Below are 23,827 nucleotides of genomic sequence, written 5' to 3'. Positions count from 1 at the left end.
GGGTCCTACATCAACCCATTTGGTAAGGTAGTCTATCACAGTCATTAAATATCTATACCCTAATCTTCTTTATGGTGGATTGATAGGTCCAGTGAAATCTACTTCCCACTTGTCAAATTATTTTAGTGTTACTTATGGAAATAGTGGCATCTTATCACTCTTAGATAGTTTTCCAACTCTTTTGGATACATCACAACTCTATAGAATTCTTTGGTATCCTTATAGAGCATGTGCCACTACAGTCATGTGCATTGGATCTTTTGCATTGTGCCCTTCCCTACATAGTGGTCTCCTATTGTTCCTTCATGTGCTTCCAACATTATCAAGGGCCTTTCATGTTCCACAATACAATTTCGAAGGATGCTATGTGTACATAACTTGTATAGGCACATTGTTATAAGTTGATAATCTACTTCCTTTACTACTAGTTGTTTCGTTAGTGCAACTATATAGTCTGTTGGGGCTACCTTTGGTCTGAGGAATTTGACATTGTATGTGAAATAATAATCAACCATATCTACTGCAAATAATTGTGCAATCAACAAATTATTATCAATCTTTCATTTATCCTCCCTCATTAGTATGCGCAATAAGTGGCCTGGTCCTATATTAATCCTTTCCAGTTTCACAATGATCACAAATTCATATTATTGAGAAAGAGAGAACCATTTGTATATCATCCCCCCGAACAATGGATTGATAACTAAGTATCTCAACACATAATCGTAAATGCACGATTTGAACTATGACCCAAGTAGGTAGTGTTTGAAATTTTATAATTCATATACCATTGTTAATCCTTCTCATTTGTAGTAGTCTAATTTTGTTAAGTAGTTCATAGCTTCATACTTGAAAATGAAATAGGGTGGTATATGTCCCCTTATCACAGTTGAGCTAAAACTATGCCCAAGGCTATGGATTATGCATCTATATGGACATGGAAATCATTCCCCCAATCCAGAATAACCAAAATTTGCACAGTAACCAACTTTTACTTCGAGGTATCCAGAACTTGTTGGCATTCCTTGTTCCATTGAAACTTAGTATCCTTCTTCAACAATTTCTCTAAGGTAGTTTTGATACATGCATGTCCCCTTCCACACTACATGACCCAACAAAATACCAAATTATGAGTAGAAATTACACTTTTTCAATTTCAATGAAATTTGCATTTGTATACATCTTTCAAGTGTCAAACGCGGAACCTCAATATGGTTCTTTAACTGAATAAAAACTATCCAGGCAACCAAATATACTTCTAAAAAAATATTTTTGAAAGCTACCACCATAACTCTAGAAAATGTTGTTGTTGCATGTTTCAGATCAAAGTGCATGATAGTAGATTGAAAGGACCCCCACTTCATTGCAAAGGTAGTCTTATGTCTATCTTACGGTGCAATTTTGATCTACTAATATCCTGAGAATCCATCTGTAAATGAGTAGGCCTATTTTCCTCCTAAATTCTCTAGCACTTCATCTATAAGTGGGGTAGGGAAAAAATTATGCACACAAGAAGAATTCAACTTCATTAGGTCCATACAAAACTTGATTTCCCCTGTCTTCCTGTCTTCTACTATCATGGAGCTTATCCATTCTAATTATTTCACTAGTTCAATAATCCCATCTTCCAACATTTTGTGCAATTATTTCTTCACCTGTTGCATATAAACTTGATTCAACATATATTGGCTTTGCTTAACTGGATTTACCCATGCTTTCAAAAATATCTTCATTTCTCCTAATTCCTAACTATGCCATTCATATTTAAAAATATATTTAGAAATAGATCTTGGTGTTCACACAGTAAATTGGGAATCTTACCTACTATCTCCTTGTCCCAATAGTCTCCTATAAGTGCCAGTTTAGGATTTTCATTACTTCTAATGTTCACTTTGCATTTTCTGATAGGTTTGGCATAATATGAAAATTCAATCTATAGTCCAATTACTGCATTCTCTCCTTCTTTTTCTAGTACTTATAGGTTCCTTGGATCATCTTCCTCTTTGAATTCTTTTGTAATGTTGTAGCATTTCATTAATTATTTATTTTCTTGAGAGTGTCTATGCATGGAACATAAAGGTATTGAATTTTGTGCGGTCTGGCCTTTTGGTGAAAAAATATTCTCCTTCATAATATGTAAATCTACATCCACTGAGAGATCATTTGATTCAAATTGAAATGTCTCCTTGAAATTTTGAGCCATGTCCCCTAGTTTGTCGTTCCTCGACACAATTCTAGTTCTGTATATGTGTTCCTAGGAATTTCATCCAATGTATGAATGAACAAATTCGCCCATTTTTCTTTTGGTATCTTCCCCTTAGTCCATGTTTCGATGAAATCCTTAATATGAGTGGTAGGGAAAATAAGTCCTATATATTTTGGCTCAAAATTTACAACATTTGGTCTGAACCTACTCTACAACAAATGTCTACATTTCTTCTAATTCTCCACTATGTCTTTATGCACAACCCACCATAGTGTAGGAGTTTCTTTTAGGGAGACATTTATGGCTCACAATCTAAGTTTTTGAGGTACCCGTGATGGTAATTATTTAACAAAGGAACATACATCTATCATTCCATTAAAATTTGGGGGATCACAAACCTCTACTCCAATCCAACCTACTGCATGGGTAATATGAGTGTATCTTCTAGTGGATAATTCATGCAATATTTGTTTCCAATTATGAAGTGCTTCGTATGAATATGATGCATAGGAATTAATATTTTTCCATCTTAACACACCATCATCAGTCAGATTGACATAATCATCCTTGTGTGAAGCCATATTATAAATGTTGTCAATTTCTTCTATGTTGAACCCTTCCCTCATAGGTTTCACATATCAGTATCCTTCTGTTGGGTCCAATGGCACAATAAAGTTTAATTTCACTAACTCAAATTTCATTTTCCTCTCCTTCAAGTTGATTATGACTTGATTATCAAACTCGCATTCAATCCCCAGTAATGTAGGGTATGAGTTGGTATCATCCATAGTATGTATGACTTAAAAATCAACATACTTGTAACTCCATCAATGTTGTCCTCTACTCTTGTCAACCCACTAATAGGGAAAATCATGTAATTGTTTTCCAGCCTCAGTTGGATAGGTGGCCAAGTCAACTTTGGCCTTCCCATCATTTCCCATTTATTTTTTGGAAGAATATTAATATTTGACCCTAGATACAAAATAATGTTGTCCATGTCATAATCTTCAATCTATTTTATAAACTTGAATTCTCTGCTCATCATTTTCTTGTGCATAACATATTAACTATGTGACAGGCTTCTGCATAATAGGAATTTCCCGCTCCTATTTGGATTGATTAATAATTATAACCAACTTGTCTATGGTTGATTCATCATTTATTAGTTCTAAACAACTCTTCAAGAAATTTTTAATGGGGCTTACCTCTCTAGTAGTTTCTCTAGGTGAATATTTGTCATAGACTAGTAGCATGTCAAAGACAACTAGTCATTGCTACGTGTTGGAGATTGACATAGCAAAATTTTCTGTAACCAATTCCCTCCAGGCTTCCTTCAACATGTCTTTTTCTTTTATTATATAAAATATCTGAGTCAGTTTTGTAGCTTTCCATACCCATTGGTGTGGCTAGCCTCCTTGTCCAATTTCGTTTGCTCTAATCCTTGTCCCTCCCTATGTAACTATTCCAACATTTGGGCAATATTTTTGTTCTTCAATGACTATCATTTGTATATTTTGACCTCTATTTTCCTGCCATTTCACAATTAGCTAAGGGAAATATTTTGTAGTGTTATCCAATTATCTAGAGTAGGTACATGCCATGCAGGGGTTCATGAAATGTCATGCAATGTGTCCTATATACATGTAGTTATAACAAATAATTGGACCCCTCCCTCTTCCAAATCCTGTCGTACCTCTACCGTGGAGGTGCTATTCTCTTCACTACACCCCTTGGTCTCTACCTTGATTATAAGCTCCGATATGGTTATAGTTATGTGCTCTTGATTCATATCCCTCTACCACTTGTACCATGTATGCATCATTATTGCACTATGTTATCAAATACAATGCACGATAGGTATGGATGTCGTATCCTATTGACTTGAAAAATTCATAGAATAGAGTTCTGACTAAGATTTGGTACTTCTATATAAAGGATAGGCTACTGGTATATGCCCCCATACTCTACAAACTTCACACCATAGTCCCTTACCTTGTGCCAAAGGATTTGTAGCCCCTGTAGCCATATATTTTGTCATAGTTGGGAATTCTTTCCTATGTTGGCTTCTTTTCTTCATATAGTACATCAAAACCCTTCATGTTTTTCCTTATAGTTGTTAATATATTACAACTGCAATGATAAATTGGTTAGTTGTGATTAAACTTGAGCCATTCTTGCAGTGTTGTTGCTTCTTGCAGGAGATGCATCCAACTTCATGGAAATTTTTATGGCCTCATATTGCGATGCAATCTTATTCTACGTTAGTGGGATGTTTATATGAGGCAACAATCATGCAATAAACCATTCCTTATGTCAGGCATCTAGAATTTAAAATTTCAAATGATCCAACAAAACTTTAAATCTTAGATCAAAGTCCCATAATGACTCATTAATGTTATATTTAATCTCCTTAATCTCTATGATACACTTGGATTATTATTATTTTTTGGGATCTCGGAAAATAGATTGACGATCTGACATCCTCTTGGAATATTACCCAATTTAAAAAAAAAAAAAAAATTGGTCAAATTGGAGTCCAGATGAGGGAGATATCATTGATTTATAATCAGTTATTTTTTTAGAATGTTTTGTGACAGGAGGAGAGTTGGAGGCGAATCTGAGTTCCAAAGTGACGAGATCAAAATTTCAACCATATGAGAAGATGCAGAATGGTTGTTCCATTTTAAAAAATGGGATATAATAATGATTTTGCGCCATAGTGACCAAGTTGTGGCATTTTAGATTTTCTGCATAAAGTAGATAGATTTTTTCAAAATCCTCAAGGTAGGGTAAAATCATACAACTACTCCTTAAGGAATGAGATGACTCTACAAGCTATCACTTGTGAATACAAAATCAATACTTGATATCTCTCAACGGGGAGTCTTTAGCCTCTATATAGGCTTCATGCATACAATACCATTGATAATTACCATGGGTCTCTTAATACTATACATCTAATACAATGGGTTGATCACATTATTCCAAACTATTTGTGGTCCCTTACATGATGTGGGTTAACCACTTTATTTATTAACTATGCTCCATCACATTATTACATTATTCCCTTGGGTACCTCCCTCTATACCCCATGTTATCCCCCCTAGGTATACTACATTATAATATGGGGTACTGAGGGAGGTACTCAAGGGAATAATGTAATAATGTGATGGTTCATAGTTAATAAATAAAGTGGTTAACCCACATCATGTAAGGGACCACAGGTAGTTAGGAATAGTGTGATCAATCCATTGTATTAGATGTATAGTATTAGGAGAGCCATGGTAATTACCCATGGTATTGTATGTATGAAGCATATATATAGGATAGAGACTCCCCATTGACAAATGTCAAGTATTGATTTTGTATTGACAAGCGATGGCTTGTGGAGTGATCTTATTCCTTAAGGAGTAGTTGTATGGTGTTACCCTACCTCAAGGGTTTTGAAAAAACTTACCTACTTTATGAAGAAAATCGAAAATGCCACAACTTGGTCACTATGGCACAAAATACTTATTATAGCCCATTTTTGAAAATGGAACAACCACTCTACATCTTCTCATATGTTTGAAATCTTGATCTGGGCACTATGGAACTTAGATTTTCACTGCAACTATCCTATCGTCACAAGCAATTGTGAAAAAAATAGCTGATTGTAAATCAAAGATATCTCCCTCATCCGGACTCCGATTCGACTGATTGTTTTTTGAAATTGGGTAATTTTTCAGGAGGATCTCATATCGACAATCTATTTTTTGAAATTCTACATGAAAACTACAACACGTTACTAGAAATCCACCATCCATGAATTGTCATTAGAAAAAATTCTGCAACACAGCTGATTTTAAATTAGTGATATCTCCCTCATTCAGACTCTGATTTGGACGATTTTTTTTTTGAATTTGGGTACTTTTCCACAATTAATCCATATATGCTATTATTTTTCCAAAATTTTCACCAAAATATTTAGATCTAATCCTAGAAAAAATGAAAAAAAAATACTTTCCCTGTTCGCCCAAGAAAGTGCTCTGATACCACTTGTAATATAACATACATGGAAATATATGATAATGAAAATATACCTAATAAATGAAAATAATCCCAAGATAAATACAAGGAAAAAGTATAAAAACTTCAGACCTTTATTAATAAAACCCTTGAGGTAGGGTAACACCATATAATTACTCCTTAAGGAAGGAAATCACTCCACAAGCCATCGCTTTTCACTACAAAAGCAATACTTGACATCCCACAATGAAGCATCTCTAGCCTCTATATAGGCTTGACACATATAATACCATTGGTAATTACCATCAGTCCCTCAATAGCATACATCTAATACAGTGGGCTTATCACATTATTCCTAACTACTTTTTGTCCCTTACATTATGTGGGTTAACTACTTTATTTATTAACTATTGCCCATCACATTATTATAGTATTCCTTTGGGTACCTTCCTCTCTACACCATAATATCCCCCCTAGGTATACTACAACAAACAACAAAGACACAATGAAATATACAATCTGAAATGTTGAAATTTCAAAATCTCTGTCTTCTTTTTCCTCTACCTCTTTCAACATTGACGATAGTAGGTCGTCCGATGAATTGTAGGATCACATATTTTTCTTCCTCTCCTTCATAATTCTTTTGATTTGGTCAGAAATATCTTTCCTTTTCTGCAATTCCAAAAGTGAATGCATGATAAGTCGATTACTTCACAAGAAAAATGTATGAAGGTTCAAACAAGGGAGGTGGTCTCTTCAGATATTGAATTGTTTTAGTTAATCTTCGATGAATGAAGGTTATTGTTAGATGTAGGGTTAACTAGTTGACATCAAGTTGAAATTTTACTTGTTCTATTGTTCTTTTATGTTACTGTTAATTTAGCTTTTAATGGAAACTTATAACTTATAAAAGTTGAGGCATTGTATTGGGAAGCATCTATCCTTCATACATCTAATAAAGAGATCAGGATATCACTCTACCGAAATAAAATTGAGTGAATAAAAATTACGAAAACTTTTTCTGACTAATTAAACCATGGATTGGAAGAATAATTTTATGTTTACGATCGAAAATGTTAGTTAGGGTTTCAATGGGTAAGTGCATTAGTCAATTACTGTAAATAATTAGCTCTTATTAACAGTGACAGATATGTTATATCAATGAAGTCAACAAAAGTAATTTCATTTTGGTAAAGGTACCTATTGGATGTTTCTATTGATCTGATAGGGAAGGTGATACGAAGTGAGACGACGGGGATGGCATGATGTTAGGAAGTGGGGGACATTCAAACATGTGACTCTCCCTCTTGATCTCTTCTCTCGACCTTCCTTCTTGATGATATATTCTTTCTTCCTTCGATTGAACTTGTCACCTTCCTAAATGTCGACACTGCCTGACAAAAAGTAGCTTCTTTTGGGTCATTGTCCACATAATTTCTGGACAAGGGGTAATAGTTTCTTTCTTTCATCCTAACCCAACAAACTTCTTTATTCTATTGTTTGTTCTAGTATATGAGGTGTCTGATCAGTGCTATAAGTGTATGCTAGGGTCTCTCTATCTTTGTATGAGTTTCTATCACCTTAAACTTTGACTCAGGGATCATGAATTATGGCAGGAACAACAGTTTTAGTAGCTTGGCTTTGACCTTCATCCCTCAGCCTGGCCTTCAACCTTTGAACTACATGTTTTCATTGACCTTGCCCCCTAACCTCTAATGAAGGAAAACCAACTCTGCTTTGCGAAACAAGAGCACCAAAATAGAGACCTTATATCAACCTCTCATCTTGAGACCCAGATCTCTTGATTTCCAACTATAGCTTGATACCCAGATCTCCTCTTCCTGCCACCTTATGGAAATTAACTTGATAATGGGCTTGACACTTTCTAGATTGATTACAGGCAGTGCATATCTATTTGTAAGGAAGGGGACTAAAGTGTCGGGGTAATAAACTTAGATTGCCATTTAAGCCCACTAGAAACACTTTTTTTTACTTGATAATATGATAATGTACCTCCAACAACGACGAAAAGTGACATTTGATTTTGGAATAATCCCATTTGAAGACGAACGACTAGGGGAATGTGAGGTTGGACTTGCTAGTCTTGCTACAATTGTTGGTTGGTGGGCAGAAGAAGGTTGGCTAGTTGACCTAGCTAGGATATATTATTTAATCGTTGGTTGGGTTCGGCTAGGGCCTAATCAATATATGCTTAATCAATTCATTCATTTATGATTAATTGAACAATCACATTCATTCTATATCACGGATGATTGGCTTGATATTTTTTTCTTTACTGGGTGGGGCTAGCTATCTAGCTTGGTCTTATCTAGAGTTCTGAAAAGATATCGGTCTGGTTTTCTTAGTAAAATTCCCATTATTGCATCTAGTTTCTATAGTAAAATGCCCCAATATGTGTGAAGTTAGGGTAGTTTTAGTAACAAGGGAAACAAAATAAGTAACATCAGTAGTTTAATCACCAATAGTCAAGGGGTATACCTCATGCTCTAGGATTATCATGTTTTTCAATAAGTATAGTGCAAGAAAGAGGTGTTACGTTATTCGTTGACCCATAAAGGCAAAGGACACAAATACATAGGTAAGAGAAGCAAGAACACATCCAGTTGTAACAAAGAAGGGAGAGAAGCACCTAGTGACCTAGGGAACTGACAAAGGGAAGGGGGAAGGACTAGTTGACCAAGAACCAATCGATCTTTATATAGATCCTTATCCCAATATCCCTTCCAAGTCGAAGGATTATTCCATAAATATAGCTAGAAAATGTGCTAGATGTCATTGGTTGGAAGAAAGTATTCAATTTCTACATATGGACTTCACCCACATGGCATCCTTCTTGGACCATATTCAAAAACGATTCCAACATCAACACAAAATGTTGTCAAATCCCACAAAACTGTGTTTGAGAAATATTGAGGATGCCCTCACAAAATCCAAACAACTCATCTATTTCATCAACCAATAGCGATCGCGATGTTTAGGTTTTTTTATTCTTTGCAACAACAAGCTCTCTAGAGAATGTAGAGAGTGTAAGACAACTTTCGATCACCTCTTTCAAGAGCTTCGAGGTGACCTTCAAATTCTTGTTGATACTCAGTAGATTATGTCCATTGTAGCGCCTAAGGTAAATTTGGTCCTCCTCAAACCTGTTTCAAAAGAGCTAAACATTGAAAAAAAGGGTTTTTATAAAGCCCTCTTGCAGGCTTAAATCTTCGTTAAGTCCCACCAAAATCTTGTTAACTTTTTATGGAAAACACTAAATTTTTTTATTTGTTTTGGGTTGGGTTTAGTTAAAAGTTGCTTGGCGGGAATTTGATTTTCATTTTTTTTAGAATATTTGGATTTTCAATAATTAAATCATTTTTTATATTTAAAAATTAAAAATATTTAATCAATTAAAAATCATTTTAGTTTATGTTCTCAGATTAAAATATTTGGCTTTTCAATAACCAATCCAATTTTTATATTTAAAAATTAAAAATATTTAACCAATTAAAAATCGTTTTAGTTTATGTTTTCAAATTATTTTTAAAAATAATTTAAACAATTAAAAATCATTTTAGTTTATGTTTTCAAATCAAAAGTATTTTGAATATTTATCAAGAAAATCAAAGTGGCCATTGGATGGAGTATATTTCTAATATTGTTTAATGTTCATGCATTTGAAGGATATTGCCAATTATGTTTGGTGTTAAAATTAATGTAATAGAATGAAGAATGATTAACCTCCTAGGAGCACAAGAGCTCATGGTTGTGTGACATCAATGATGAGCAATGTTATTAGAATATGCCAAAGGAGATAAAATAATATGCAAATAAATGAAAAGGTTAGGCCTCCTTACTCACCTACAATGTCGTGATCCTCCTATAAAATATAGCAAAGGTACTCGCATCTCCACACATAAATATAACAAAAGGTAATGAGAAAAATGAGGGAAAATATAAATCTATTTAGGATACAACAGATGTCTTTGGTTTTTGGTAGATGTATATCAATATCACACCTCACAGATATAATTGAAGCATTCATGTGAGGTGATAATTTAAGGAGAGGATCAAACAAAGTGTGAAGAAAGTATGATTCTCAAGACTCAGGTAAGCATGTGAGTTCAACATGCCACACTAGGCTTGAATATAACCCTTTCATTGCTTATAATATTTGGCAATATAATGCAATTCATTGTTATATGTTGGGTGTCTATGAAAACCATCATAGAGTGTCTGAATACGATAGACCATCAAATATTTGTGTCATGTGGGAACTACATCAACGAAATTAATGATTGGATCATAGGGTCCCTCTTATGTAGGCATTCATTGACAAAAACTACCTCCTGATGGGATAGAAGTGAAAACTAATAGTCTAAAAGGTAGGAATAATGGCGTCAAAGGTAATATTGTTTCCATAAATAAGAGAAACAAAAATAGGCTCATGAACACCATTAATATCTATTGGAGGTGTTATGATGAAAGCAATAACGAATAAAAAAGTTACAGTCAATAGGATATGGATCATCAAGATGTTGAACCATCCAATTTAAAGATGGTTCTCAGTGCTAGTGATCTAGTCACATAAAATACCTTATAAATTTTTGCTTCAGGATACCTCCACGATTCAATAACTAATCCAAAATGAGAGGATATTTTTCTAAGGTGATTAGTTCCATATCAGCAACCATTATATTTAGCTCTCAAACTTTAATAAATATATAGTGATATTGTTTTGCATCTTTAAATTATAGCACCCTAACACATCTATTTTCCATCATGTATGAGAATTAAATTAAAGCCATATATGTCATAAATTAGGGCATATACTATACTGTTGAAAATATCAACAAGAAATGCTAAAAATAGAAGTGCTAAAAATAACATTTCTATAAATAGAATTTCGGGATACATTCCAATTTCAGTTAGTCCCTGACCTAAAATTAAGAATTAAAATTAAAATTTGATCTTAGCAGCTGTTTGTAAAATAATTAATTAATTCATCTTGAGTTAATTAGTTGTCGAAAATCAAACATGAAGTCTATGTGAAGACATGAAACAGTTTCCCCTTTGATTGAGGAAGTTATCCCTTGATTAAGGAGTTCAAGATGAGTTGTAATCTGGGTTGTAATTAGTTAGCTCAGTTAATAGAGTTAAGTCTAGTTAGATTAGTTCCAATAGTTTGTCGAACTGATTGTGAGTTCAGTTAGTTAATGCATGCATGCATGTAACTACTGCATTTAAGATAACTGAATATTCTCTCATAAATAACTCATGCATGTTAGTTCAGTCAGAGTCCTAGTTGAGATCAAATGATGGGACAATGTAGTTAAAGGAATATTCCATTGAGGATATCTCTTTCATGCAGAAGGAATTCATTCCTTCGAGATTGCACAATTACTTCTGAGTTTGGTGAGTTGTGTGACAGGTCAATTGACACAGGTGGTAGCTAGATGACCTAGGAGAAGCTGCACAAGGAAATAGGAGTCTTGGATGATTGAGGGAAGGCATATGTTGTGTCTATTCATTCTATGAGCAGCATTGAGGGATTGTATTGAGAGCTGGATAGCTTGTGAGCTAAAGCTTTTTGTAATCTAGACACATTCCCACTTGTATGATAATACAGAGATCGGGGTTTTTAGCTGAGGCTTTCCCCAGAGTATTCTTCTGTGTTCATGTGTGATTGATTTCTCATTCTATGCTATATGTGTTCTATTTGATCTTTCTCAAAATCGATTAAGCTTCCGCAATTTTGTTTGTAGAACTAGATCAAGTATTTTCTTTAGTATATTGCATTATCAGGTGATCTACATTGGGAAATTCTACATGGTATTGGATCAAAGGTGATCAAAGCAAAGAACAATATACAAAGAAGGGAGAAGTTCGAAGTTTGAAGTTCCTGATTATAAAATTTGGATTTTTATCATATCTCAAATTTCACCAATGGTGTTCAACAGTCTGAGACTCGAGTATGCCCTTGATGGCAGCTCGAATTATATAGCCTGGAGGGATTGCATGAAAGTGGTATTAGAGGACAACGGGTTGAAGGACTTCATTGATCAAGAAGTCCCCAAACCTGCAGCTGCGAATGCCCAAGAATTGATGGAATGGAAGAAATGTGTGGCTAGAGCGAGGAGAATCCTTCTGGAGGGAGTTCAAGACCACATAGTTTGGAGTCTTCATGGGAAGGAGACACCATTTTCAATGTGGAAAACATTGAAGGATCTATATCGGAATAGCAGTGACCAAAGGAAGCTGGCGCTGAAAGAAAAGCTTCAGAAAATCAAGTGTGAAAAGGGCGACACGATCTCTACGTATCTGAACAAGCTCACCACCTGCAAGGATGAGCTTGGCAGTGTAGGGATCACAACAGTCGATGATGAAATGGTGAGTCTTGCTCTCTTTGGTATTCCTAAGAGTTAGCATAGTTACCAAGACTTGGTAAATGGAAGAGAGAAACTGCCAGATTGGGAATGACTTTGGTTGGATTTAATGTAGGAGGAGATAAGGAGAAGCACCAAAGATGGATCTTCATCAAAGCAAGATGATGAAGAAAATCTAGCCTTAGCGAGTAAGGCAAGGAAAGGGAAAGGGAAGGTATCCCATTCCAAATCCAGTTCTTCCCATGGTGGGAAGAAGTTTGACAAATCGAAAGTGAGATGCCTTCATTGTCATGAGGTGGGACATTATGCTACAAATTACCCACAGAGGAAATCCAAGAAGGGATCCTCGAAGGGATCAGATGGTGAGGCACTGGCCTCACAGTTCAAATTGGATTTCACCCTCATCACATGTATGGTTTCATCGATGGTCGGGTGTGTTTGGTACCTCAACAATGGAGCTTCATTTCACATGACCGGCGACAAGAATCTTTTCAGTACCTTGGAAGAGAAGGATCTTTAGATGCAGATCGAGATGGGTGATGATGGAAAGTACCATGTTTTAGGTGAAGGTATGGTTGTGTTTTTGAGAGAGCATGGAGCTCCTCTCACCCTGACTAATGTAAAGTATGTACCGGGTCTAAAGAAGAATCTTGTGTCCATCACTATGCTGGAAGACAAAGGCTATGATGTAGTCTTTAGTAAAGGAAAGGCATTCCTGAGGCATATCAGCATTGGACAAACCAAGAGGATTGGGATTCAAGTTAAGAATATCTACAAGCTATCGGTGGATGACTGTGTTGCATTAAGTTCCAAAGAAGAGTTGGTGCAAAACCAAGATGTTGGTGAGCTATGGCATAGAATATTGGGCCACTTTCACCATGGGGCCTTGAAGATCATGCAACAGATTTCTACTAGACTTCCCAAGGGAAAACTGGAGCAAATGGATACATGCAAAGGTTGCACCTTCGATAAGTATGTGAAATATTCCTTTCAGGATCGAGACAGTAGAGCTGGAGAAATCCTAGAGGGAGTTCATAGAGATGTGTGTGGACCATTCTCTATAGCCTCCACTGCCAAACAAAGGTACTATGTTATTTTTATTGATGATTTTTCTTGTAGATGTTGGATTTACTTTATGAAGAAGAAGGATCAAACCTTCTCAAGGTTTTGTGAGTTTAAAGCCTTGGCAGAGAAAGAATCTGGAAAGAAAATAAGGGCCTTGCATAGCGACAATGGTGGAGAGTATGTCTCCCAATAGTTTAAGGACTTCTGCAGAGTAAAAGGAATTAAACGGGAGTTGACGGCACCCCATAACCCACAAAAAAATGGGTTGGCCAAAAGGAAGAACAGATCGATTGTGGGAGTAGCTTGAGTGATGTTGCATGACCAAAGCCTACCAATTCATTTGTGGGTTGAGGCATGCAATACAGTAGTATACTTGCAGAACAGAAGCTGACATCGTATACTGGGAATGAAGACACCAATGGAGGCCTTTTCCAGGAAGAGACCAAATGTGATTTAGTTTAGGATCTTTGGATCATTGGTTTATTGCTATGTGACCAAAGATGCCCAGAAGAAGCTAGATCCAACAGTTGAGTTGGGGATGCTTGTGGGGTACAATGATATACCCCACAACTATTGGGTGTTCTTAGATACCAGTCAGAGGATAGTGGTTTGTAAAGATCTGAAGCTCGATGAGCAGAAAGCCATGTGAGTATCACTTGAGTGGAAGCTCAAGTTGCATGTAGAGGAGGAACTTTTAGTTCCTAAGGAGGAGGAGCCTCAGATTGATGTGGAGAAGCGGAATGCGGAGGATCCGGCTATGGAGACATCCACTCATGTTGAGTCCTCCAGAGATGGGTGAAAACACTCAAGGGAAGCTAATAGGTTGACGATGGATGCACGAGAGAATGTGGGACAACCATCTTCTCACCGCATACAAAGGAGCTCACCTGAGCAGTACACTGGTTACATGGCCTTGGTAGGGGAGTGTGTATAGACCGAACCTTCTTATTTTGAGGAAGCAATGCAGAAAATAGTCTGGGTGATGCAATGGTGGAGGAGTACGACTCCATCATTTGGAACTATGTTTGGGATGTTGTCCCAAGACTGGAGGACAAGTCAGTGGTGAGTTCCCGATGGCTTTACAAGGTAAACCAAGCAGCTGATGGCAGTGTTGAGAAACATAAGGCAAGTTTTGTTGCCCGTGGTTTCTCACAGGTTGAGAGGATCAACTACGATGAGACTTTTGCTCCTATAGAAAGGTACTCATCTATCAGGTCGATGTTGGCACTATCAGCTCATATGGGTTGGAAGATCCATTAGATGGATGTGAAGACTATGTTCCTCAATGGGAATATTGAGGAAGGGGTGTACATTGAGCAGCTGGAAGGCTTTGAGACCTTTGATCATGAGTCACATGTGTGTCGACTCAAGAGGGCTTTGTACGGGCTGAAGCAATCACCTCTTGCTTGATACACCAGGATCGACAACTATTTCACTGGGTTGTACTTCAACAAGAGTGAAGAATATGCAAACCTTTACCACATCATTGTAGAAGGTAAGCCATTGATCATTGTTCTTTATGTTGATGATCAGATATTGATAGGTAGTTATCAGTTGATCAAGTCTTGGAAGGACGACCTTACAAGAGAGTTCGAGATGAAAGTCATGGGTCTTATGCACTAATTTCTAGGCATGGAAGTGTGGAAGAAGGATGGGGAAGTGTTTGTGTCTCAACGCAAGTATGCCAATGAGATACTCAGGTGATTCCACATGGAGAAGTGCAAGCCCATGCAGACTCCTCTAGCTGGTAAATAGAGGAAGGAGGATGCCACTTTAGGTGAGGTAGTAGCTACTATTGTTTATCGAGGGCTTGTGGGTTCATTGATGTATCTAGCAAACACATGACTAGATTTGTGCTTTGTGGTGAACCAGCTGAGTCAAGCTATGGTTCAACCTACAAAGCTGTTTTGGAAGGCAACGAAGCATGTATTGAGATACCTTAGAGGCACATCTCAATATGGATTGTGGTACAAACAGACAGAGGGAGTGAAGCTTCAGGGCTTCACAGATGCAGATTGGACAAGGAGTCCATCAGACTGGAAGAGAACCTCAGGAGGAATCTTCAACCTTTGTTCAGCTACAGTTTCTTGGTACAGTAGGAAAGAGAGGTTGGTTTCACTTAGCTCAGCAGAGGCTAAATACATGGCTACCATTCAGGAAGCATGTGAGGCCATTTGGATGTGGAAGATTCTAGCTGGATTGTTTGGTCAGAGGGTGGATCCAACTGTGATCTACTGTGATAATCAGAGTTGTATGAAACTCTCTGAGAATCCAGTAATTAATGATAGGTCCAAACACATCAATATCCGGTATCATCATCTTTGAGACTGTGTGGTGAAGAGGATCATGTTGTTGCTATATGTTTTGACCGAGGAATAGGATGCACATATTTTGACTAAGGCATTGTCAAAATGCAAGTTCGAGTTCCACAGAGACATGATTGGGGTGACTAATAATCCCTTTCTTGTTGAGAGAGAGTGTTGAAAATAGCAACAAGAAATGCTAAAAATAGAAGTGTAAAAATAGCAATGCTATAAATGGCATTTCGAGATACATTCCAAGTTTAGTTAGTCCCTCAAATAAAATTGAGAATTAAAATTCGAATTTGATCTTAGCAGTTGTTTGTATAATAATTAATTAATTAATCTTGTGTTACTTAGTTGTAGAAAATCAAACATGAAGTCTATGTGAAGACATGCAATAGTTTCCCTTTAATTGAGGAAGTTATCCCTTGATTAAGGAGATTAGGATGAGTTGTACTTTGAGTTGTAATTAGTTAGCTCAATTAATTGAGTTAAGTCTAGTTAGATTAGTTCCAACAATTTGTTGAACTGATTGTGAGTTCAGTTAGTTAATGCATGCATGCATGTAACTACTGCACTTCAGATAACTGAATATTCTCTCATAAATAAATCATGCATGTCAGTTCAGTCAAATACCTAGTTGAGATCAGATGATGGGACTGTGTACTATCAGTTGCAAGAATATTCCATTGAGGATATCTCTTGCATGCAGAAGGAATTCATTCCTTGGAGATTGTGCAGCTACTTCTGAGTTTGGCGAGTTATGTGAGAGGTCAATTCACATAGGTGGTAGCCAAAGGACCTAGGAGAAACTGCACAAGGAAATAGGAGGCTTGGAGGACTGAGGGAAGGCATATGTTGTGTCTATTCAATCTATGAGTTACATTGAGGGATTGTATTGAGAGCTAGATAGATTGTGAGCTAAATCTTTGTGTAATCTAGACATATTTCCACTTGTATGATAATACAGAGATAGGGGTTTTTAGCTGAGGCTTTCCCCAAAGTATTCTTCTGTGTTCATGTGCGATTGATTTCTCATTCTCTATTATATGTGTTCTATTTGATCTTGCTCAAAATCGATTAAGCTTCTGCATGTTTGTTTGTAGAAGTAGATCAAGTATTTTTCTCTAGTATATTGTGTTATTAGGTGATCTACAGTGGGAAATTCTACATATACTATCCTAACAATATCTACTAAACAAAAATTATCATAACATGCTGAGAATGACCCAGCGTGTATCAAATTATCATCATGGAAGAGAAAAGTAATAGCAATGCAAGGAAGTGCTTGTAAGACTTAAAAAAAAAAAACGAAGGAAGCGATCTTAACATACCAAGATTCTAATAATTCCCAAACCATTTTCCGATTAGATTGGCTAGCCTTACATTTATGAAAATAACCCTTGATTCTCTTTCTATTTCCTTTTCAAGTAATGTTTTCCTAGTTTGATAAGGGCCATACACCAAAACGCGTTATGGAGGACTAAGGACTTCCATTGCCTAAACAAATTTGGCCTTTGTAATGGAGGAATAAGCAACTCATAAAGTTCCTATTTAACCTATTCCAACCCTCCAATTGAGTCAAATGTTACATCAATATCATCTATATTTATAACATCACACATGTAAGAGAAAGGAATCGAAATCCAAAAAACATGGATGTAACAATAAAACTAAAATAAAAAGAAGGATGCAGCGATTATAAAAATACCATATGTGTAATAACATTGGGATATGTAGCGAAACAAATATTGATAAGTCTACATGGAGATAAAGGATAGTCAGCATTACAAATGTCTCTCATCCATACATAGCATGCAAAATTGGAATGGGAGCAACAACTTGGATTCATGCATTTACAAACATGTAAATTTTGTGATAATAAAAACCATACCTAAAATCCCATCAAATCACATTTGTAGCAGTAATAGAGAGTGGTGTGATCAAACACTTGCAAGGTATAAATTAGAATTTAAGGGGCCAAAAGTTATAGTTAAGACACAAATTTGAAAATTTCAAATTTGTTAGAAATTTCATCCATGAAGGAGCATAAAGTTTTAAGTTCTAGGAGGTGAGGGTTGGGATTTGCAATGTTATTCACAAAATTCACAACAGAAACCCTGAGAGAACAATTCTAAGAGGCTAAATGATTCCTATATTCATGGTTTGGTCCATAGGGATATGTTTCATTAGAAAATTAATATGTTGATGTGGAAGGCCACCTACGAAGGTCCAATTCCCCGAAGACACAAACAAGGTTGGGGACATATTTTGACAAAAGAGTACCCGATCACATGAATATGAAGGAAGTGCATGTGAGTATTGATTCATATTTTGAGGGCCCTTGTGCCCATGGAAATAGGCCACTTTTGATGCTTGAATTATTCAGACCAATTGCAATGCTTCCAGAATATAGCAGGAGAACTTTCAAATAGAAAAGGTTTGGGACCTGAAATTTTGAAACAAAACTTAATGAATTTAAGGTTACAGATCCAAAGGTATGAATGCTAAGTGAACAACATTAATAGAAATGAACTTGGAGCTAGAAATAGAAACAAAAAATTAAATGACTAATTAATAAAAAGCTCGAAATCAAAAGCAATGTATGCAAAGAAATAAACCAAAATGTTGTGGCATGAATATTAAGTAAATTGTCAAGATAACCAATGATTCATTAGTTTAGGATTTGAGGTAAAATCCAATTATTCTTTTCTCTAGGATTTGAAATAAAAGTTCACATTTTTAAAGTATAAATAATTATTAATTTTTGTTTACATCCCTAAATTCAGTTTTCAAGGGTTGATGTAATAAACATTGATTTGATGTTGGGTCCCTATAATACTAGTGATTACCCCATTACTATTCTAGTTATACCCCTTATTTATATTGTTGTGCCCCTATTACCCCCATATTGTTACTTCTGTGCCCCATAGAATCCCTCTATTTTTATTTTTGTGGCTTTATATTATTATTGTTAGGTCGGCTAGATTATATTGTGACTCCTTAGACTCCTATATATAGAAAGGAGGTTTTGTCATTTGTATCATCCAAGAATGGTTCATTTATGTAATGTAAAGGAGGTTTCCCCCTCGAAGAGGCTGAATTCTAAGTCGTTGATCTATCATTTCTATCTTTTCTTGATCTGGTTTCATAACATTTGGTATCAGAGCTTTGGGTTCTAGGGTTTCGCTGCTCCAAACAGGTCATCGTGGAATTTTCGCTATAACTTTTTTTTTGTGACGTTTTGTTGGGTCCCTATAATACTAGTGATTACCCCATTACTATTGTAGTTATACCCCTTATTTATATTGTTGTGCCCCTATTACCCCCATATTGTTATTTCTGTGCCCCATAGAATCCCTCTATTGTTATTTTTGTGGCTTTATATTATTATTGTTAGGTCGGCTGGATTATATTGTGACTCCCTAGACTCCTATATATAGGAAGGAGGTTTTGTCATTTGTATCATCCAAGAATTGTTCATTTATGTAATGTAAAGGAGGTTGCCCCCTCGAAGAGGCTGAATTCTAAGGCGTGGATCTCTCTTTTCTATCTTTTTGTGAGCTGGTTTCATAACATTTGGTATCAGAGCTTTGGATTCTAGGGTTTCGCTGCTCCAAACAGGTCATCGTGGCATTTTCGCTATAACTTTTTTTCTGTGACGTTTCAGAAGTTGAAAAAAAAACCCATTTGAGAAGAATTGGCACTGAACCTTGGGTCCGAATTTCAGAGCTTTTCTCGTGATATTGTCGGAGATATGATCTGAGGAAGTTGGTCTTTTTGAAAACTCCTGAATTACATTCAAAACAGGTGACCTGGGGAAAATCGTCATAACTCTCTCTCTGAGGATCGGATTGAAATTTCGTAAAAAGGTACAGAAAGAGGACGGATTTTAGTTTCTTGGGCGTGTGTTTTAGATTCAAAGGTTGAAACAGTGACTCGTGGAACGTCGTACAAGTTCGCTCTACTGAACCAGTCTAAAAGCAAGTCACTGTGGAAGATTTCACATAACTCTTCCTTGGAGAATCCAATTTGGCTCAGACTTGTGGCATTGGAAAGAGGACGCAGAAGGCTACTACAGGTAGCAATTTCAGAATTGGAGGATCCGAAATTACAGAGATACATCAGATTCAATATCAGGCTTCTATAAAGTGTGTAGTTTTTTTTTTAATTTTTGTGTAAGCTTGGTTTAACGGAATTCAAAGGGCATAGTAAAAATTTATTATTGGTAACTGATGCCCCGAGGAAAGAAAATGCAAACACCTAGTAAGGAACCTGAAAGCTCTAGCATGACTCATGAAGAAGAGGAAGAAATGCTACATGATATATCAAAATTACAAGAACAAGTGCAACAAATGTCACGCTCACAAAAGCTAACAGAAGCTAAGATAACTGGCGTGGAATCTAAGGTAAATGGCGTGGAATCTAAGATAAAGGGAATGGAAGCTAAGATGGATGGCATGGAAACTAATATTGACGCTAAATTTGATGGCATGGATGATAAGATGGATGAATTGAAGAAGTTGCTACAAGAAAGGGTCACTAATGGTGAAAAGGTAGTAAAGGAAACTCATGATGAGAATAAAAGAAATGTTAATCATGATTCCATAGACTCTAATGTTGGATCGAAGACTCACCATGTTCCAAAAATCGATGTGAGGAAGTTTGATGGCAAGGATCCCGCCACATGGATATTACAGATGGAGCAATTCTTCGATCTCAATAATGTGCAAAACACACAAAAGGTACGTATGGCAACTTTATATTTGGAACCAAATCAGTTTGTATGGTATCAATGGCTTTGTTCTCATAAACAATTTATCACTTGGGAAATTTTTACGGAAGAATTGATAGCACATTATGAGGATACAAAAAGCAACACTTTTTTTAGCCAATTGATAAGTCTCAAACAAAAGGGTTCAATAATGGAGCACATTGATGAGTTCCAAAAATTGAACATAAGGGTAAAAGATATTCCAGAGGAGCATAGGATTGATGTGTTCATAGGGTCTTTAAAGGATAATATCCAACATGATGTGCGCCTTTGGGAACCTGATTCATTAGAGAAGGCATTCAGGTTAGCAAGAAAAATGGAAAGCAAAATTATGGCAACTAGGAAGCATACCGTTCACAACTATAAAGACGGAAGTGTTGTTGCCCATAGTCTTCCACAACCTACAAGGTTGACACCACAACAATTGGAAGAAAAAAGAGCAAAAGGGCTTTGTTACAATTGTGATAGCAAATACACAAAAGGTCATAAGTGTGCTGAGAAGAAATTATTCTACATAGATTGTGAAGGGGAAGAAGAAAAGGAGCAAGAAGGGTCAAAAGAAGAGGATATATTCCAGGAACAAAGCCTAGATGAAGAACAAATAAATCCGACCATATCTTGTAATGCATTGGCAGGAATTACCACTCCTCAAACCATCAAGATAGTAGGACAAATCAAGAAGAAAAAGGTAATAGTGTTGATTGATTCAGGAAGCACCCACAATTTTATTCATTGTAGGGTAGCAAAAGAATTGAATTGCTTCCTATATCCAGCACCAGAGTGTCAAGTGATGATTGCAAATGGAGGAACAATAAATTGTTCTGGAAAGTGCCATAATATCAAGCTATCCATGGGAGAATATGTATTGACTAGCCCAATGCTTTCCATTCCAATGGGAGGTGCTGATGTTGTACTAGGAGTCCAATGGCTACAATCCTTGGGTACAATAGCTTTTAATTTTCAAGAACTTTTCATGAAATTTTCTGTGGAAGGAAAGGAAGTTGAATTAAGGGGTATTGCAGGGAAACCAGGAAAGATAATCAGCTCTAATGGCATGACAAAGCTTCTAAAAAAGGAGCAAAGAGGTGTAATTGCACAATTATGTTCACTAGATGTTTCCACATTGGAATCATCTATTTCTCCAGATCTCCAAAAAGTCCTGGACAATCATTCCAAGGTATTTGAGACTCCCAAAGGTCTCCCACCTATGCGTGATCATGATCATGCTATTCATCTGATTCCAGGAAGTGTTCCTCCAAACATCAGGCCGTACAGATATCCCTATGTCCAAAAAAGTGAAATTGAACGTATGGTTGCAGAAATGCTAGAGGCGGGTATAATTCAACCGAGTCAAAGTTCTTTCTCAGCTCCAGTAGTATTAGTGCACAAGAAGGATGGATCATGGCGCATGTGTCCGGATTATAGGGAGCTCAACAAGCTCACTATTAAAGATAAGTTCCCCATTCCTGTTATTGATGAATTACTGGATGAATTGCATGGATCAATTTACTTCACCAAGTTGGATCTTCGTTCAGGATATCATCAAATCAGAATGAAGGTTGAAGACATTCCGAAAACGGCATTTAGAACTCATGAGGGTCATTATGAATTTTTGGTCATGCCTTTTGGCCTTACCAATGCACCTTCAACATTTCAAGGTTTGATGAATTCAATTTTCAAACCATTCCTTAGAAAATTTGTGTTAGTATTTTTTGATGATATACTAATCTACAGCAAGTCTTGGAAGGATCATGTTGAACATGTTGACAGGGTGCTACAATTATTGGAGGAGAAACAATTATATGCAAAAAGATCCAAATGTTTCTTTGGAGTCCAGGAGGTGGAATATTTGGGTCATATTGTATCTCATGAAGGAGTTAAGGTAGACCCTAGCAAAATTAAAGCCATTAAGGAATGGAAAATCCCCACATCCATAAAGCATCTGCGAGGATTTCTTGGGTTGACAGGGTATTATCGCAAGTTTGTTAAGAATTATGGGAGAATAGCAGCACCTCTAACAACATTATTGAAGAAAGATTCATTTTCATGGACTTCGGAAGCAACAAAGGCCTTTGAACATCTTAAAGAGGCAATGTGCCAAGCACCGGTCTTAGCTACACCGGACTTCACAAAAACCTTTATTGTGGAATGTGATGCTTCAGGAAATGGAATTGGTGCAGTTCTAATGCAAGATGAAAGACCCATTGCTTTTGAAAGTCGTCCAATCAAGGGAAAGTTTTTAAGCAAAGCTATTTATGAGAAGGAAATGTTGGCAATACTCCATGCACTTAAGAAATGGCGACCCTACCTAATGGGAAGACACTTCAAGGTAAAAACGGATCATGATAGCCTTAAATACTTTTTAGAACAAAGGTTATCCTCTGAAGAGCAACAAAAGTGGGTCACAAAGATGTTGGGTTATGACTTTGAAATCATCTACAAAAAAGGGAAGCAAAATGTTGTGGCAGATGCACTCTCAAGAAAGGATGAGGATGTGGAAGCATTGTTGTGTGCCATTTCTATTATCCAACCAGATTGGATAAACGAAGCAAGGGAGGAATGGAAGAATGACGAAGAAGTGTGGGCACTTATTCGAAAGTTACAACAAGATTCCAGTACTTCTGATACATTTAGCTGGCAAAATGATTCGTTATGGTACAAAGATCGCTTATACCTCTGTAAGGATTCCCAGCTAAAACAAAAGATTCTTATGGAATTGCACACTTCTCCCTTAGGAGGGCACTCAGGATTTTTAAAAACTTACCACAGGGTTAAGAAGGAATTTTTTTGGGATGGCCTTAAATCAGATATTCAAAAGTTTGTGGCGGAATGTTTGGTTTGCCAGCAAAATAAAGTTGAAACAATTAAGACACCGGGTCTATTACAACCTTTATCCATTCCAAGCCAACGTTGGGAGGAGGTTTCAATGGATTTTATCACAGGTTTACCCAGGTCTGAGGGAAAGAGTGTCATCATGGTGGTAGTTGACAGACTTACCAAGTATGCACACTTTTGTGCATTATCACATCCATTTAAAGCCAGTACAGTCTCTACTGCATTTATGGAAACAGTTCAAAAGCTA

Source organism: Pinus tabuliformis, chromosome Q (genome assembly GCF_031772625.1).
Source record: "Pinus tabuliformis cultivar Carrire ecotype Pingquan chromosome Q, CPIR1, whole genome shotgun sequence".
Lineage (NCBI taxonomy): Eukaryota > Viridiplantae > Streptophyta > Pinopsida > Pinales > Pinaceae > Pinus > Pinus tabuliformis.
This window is presented reverse-complemented; position numbering follows the sequence as displayed.